Source organism: Suricata suricatta, chromosome 15, assembly GCF_006229205.1.
Source record: "Suricata suricatta isolate VVHF042 chromosome 15, meerkat_22Aug2017_6uvM2_HiC, whole genome shotgun sequence".
NCBI lineage: Eukaryota > Metazoa > Chordata > Mammalia > Carnivora > Herpestidae > Suricata > Suricata suricatta.
Window position 1 is genome coordinate 15,965,248 of NC_043714.1, and position 2,932 is coordinate 15,968,179.

The window sequence follows — 2,932 nt, forward strand, 5'->3', positions numbered from 1 at the left end:
TTATATTAACAGATTATACACATTTGTAGGGTAAGGTTCTGCCCAGAAGTAGCTACAGTTGGCAATTGAGAACCAGGAGGCCAAAGAACTGGCACTCCTTCTTCCAACACTCCCCAACCAGGTGCCATAGTTCTTGTGTCCTACTGAAACTTTGAAAGACACATAGATCACTTCCAGGCATGCATCCTAACCCCCTGCAGCTGAGGCCTCTGATCTTGGAATGCATTGTTTCAGCAGAAGCAGTAAAAACCTAGAAAGCCTGTCTGTTGAAAGGTTTCATAGAACCTGGATAGCAAATGCCAATAAATGATTTTAGCCTCATTCTGTTTGTATTCTTTTTTTTTTTAAGGTTTATTTTTGAGAGAGAGAGAGTGTGTGTGTGTGAGAGAGGGACAGAGTGCAAGTGGGGTAAGGGCAGAGTGAGAGAGAGGCAGACAGAATCTGAAGTAGGCTCCAGACTCTGAGGTGTCAGCACAGAGCCCAATGCAGGACTTGAACTCACAAACCGTGAGATCATGACCTGAACTGAAGTCTTACACTCAACCGACTGAGCACCCAGGTGCCCCTCATTCTGTTCATAGTCTTATATTTTTATCTCTCTTTTTCTTGACCCCCTTCTACAACTGAGGATTCTACTCAAGCATCATTTCCTGATGAAAACCTTTACTGCCCAATCAACCAACTAGCTGGAGCCCTTTGTTCTAGACATTTATAAAACACTGTACTCCTTTTCTTCAGACTGCTTATTGTGGTTTCTAGTTATATATTCACTAGGGTAGTTATATGTTTAGTGTGTTTCTCTCTCCACTGTAGGGGCCAATAGCAGGCCATCAAAAAATGTGTCCCTTTGCCATATTAATTATTTATTTATTTTATTTTTGAGAGAGAGAGAGAGAGAGAGAGGGTGAGAGAGAGAGAGAGAGAGAGAGAGAGAGCGCGCGCGCGAGCATGAACAGGAGAGGGTCAGAGAAAGAGGGAGACACAGAATCTGAAGACAGGCTCCAGGCTCTGAGCTAGCTGTCAGCACAGAGCCTGATGCAGGGCTCAAACCCACAAACCGTGAGCTCATGACCTGAGCCAAAGTCAGACACTCACCAACTGAGCCACCCAGGCGCCCCTGGAATATTGATTATTTTAAATCAAAGCTACATAAGAAAAAGCTGATGTAAGGATGCTCAAACTCTTCTCTGTTCCCCTGAAAGCAGGAAACAAATCTCCCATATGAAAAATACCCTCCCTGTGCTAAGGAGTAAAAAGACATCTTTATCTCCAGAAATAGGGATTTTAAAGCAGAGAGAGCTGTAGAAACAAATCTTGTTATTTTTTTCTAATCTATCTCGGCCTTAATTCTGCTTAGAATTATCTACTAGTTAAAACTCCCGAACATCTGTTTTCTTTATCCTGTCAATTCCTCACAAATTTATTGTCTCTTTGTCTAAAATGTATAAAAACTGCTTGCCTTGATCATTTCTTTAAGTCTCAGATTTCATTATTAGGCCTCTGTCACCTGTAATACAATTTTGGGGTTTTCTCTGTTAGTCTGTCTTGTGCAAATTTAATTCTTAGTCCAGCTGAAAGACCTTGAAGGGTAGGGGAAGAAATGTTCCTTCCCTAAGCCACCAAATATTAAATCTCATAAGAGTAGAACCAGGTCTGTTTTATCCTTACTAATTTATGGCAGGACATGCTCATTATTGGTTGAGTGAAGGAATGAATAAACCTCAGATGTAGCTCCAAAGTTCCCTTCCTCCTCCACTAACAAGTACTTGGCTAAGCTAGAAATCAAGTCAATGTAGGAGAGCCAAAAACCAGAAGTCAGCTCTCCAGAATATTTAGAAAATATTTGTTGAGGGCTGGATCCCAATGGCAGCTGGAGCTCTTCAGAAAACTACAAATCAAGAAGAGGAGCCAAGGCATAGACAGAAAGTTCTAACAAAATACAGAAGTAATGATAACTACAAATAAGAGACAGAAAAAGTGCACTGGAAATTCAGAAGAGGCAAAGTGACCTCCACTTGAGGTTCTTCCTTATTCCACGAACCACCTTTCTTGATAATAGTCCACACTCCCTTGTCCCTCAGTCCCTTTGCTGCATCCATTTGGCAAATGGATATGGGGTCTGCTTCTTCTGCTGCTGCCCTGGATCGACGGGTCCCCACAGTGGATGCGAAGGGTGACGGAGATGTGTATCACCATGTATCTACATGAACTCATGCTTGTCCAAAACAAGTCTTCAGTGCTGCTTGGCAGTTCTAGTGTTTCCCTGATAAATCCCTTCCTTGTTCTCCTCACCAATCATTTAAAAATTCTTTACTCTCCTCAGATCTCTGACATGCCTCCCACCCCATCAGTTCCTCCTGTCTTTCCCCGCCTCTTACTCCACAAAAGAAATTGAAGTCCACATGAAACGATGTTCAGCATCCCTCATCATCAGGGAAATACAAATCAAAACCACACTGAGATACCACCTCACGCCAGTCAGAGTGGCTAAAGTGAACCAATCAAGAGACTATAGATGCTGGCGAGGGTGTAGAGAGACGGGCACCCTCTTACACTGTTGGTGAGAATGTAAACTGGTGCAGCTGCTCTGTAAAACAGTGTGGGGGTCCCTCAAAAAACTATCAGTAAAACTCCCTTATGACCCAGTAATAGCACTGCTAGGGATTTACACAAGGGATACAGAAGTGCTGATGCATAGGAGCACATGCACCCCAATGTTCATAGTGGCACTGTCAACAATAGCCAAATATGGAAACAGCCTAAATGTCCATCACCTGATGAATGGATCAAGAAGATGTGGTATCTATATACAATGGAGTATTACATGGCAATGAGGAAGAATGAAACATGGCCATTTGTAGCAAGGTGGATGGACCTCCAGGGTGTCATGCTAAGTGAAATAAGGCAGAGAAGGACAGATACCATATGTTTG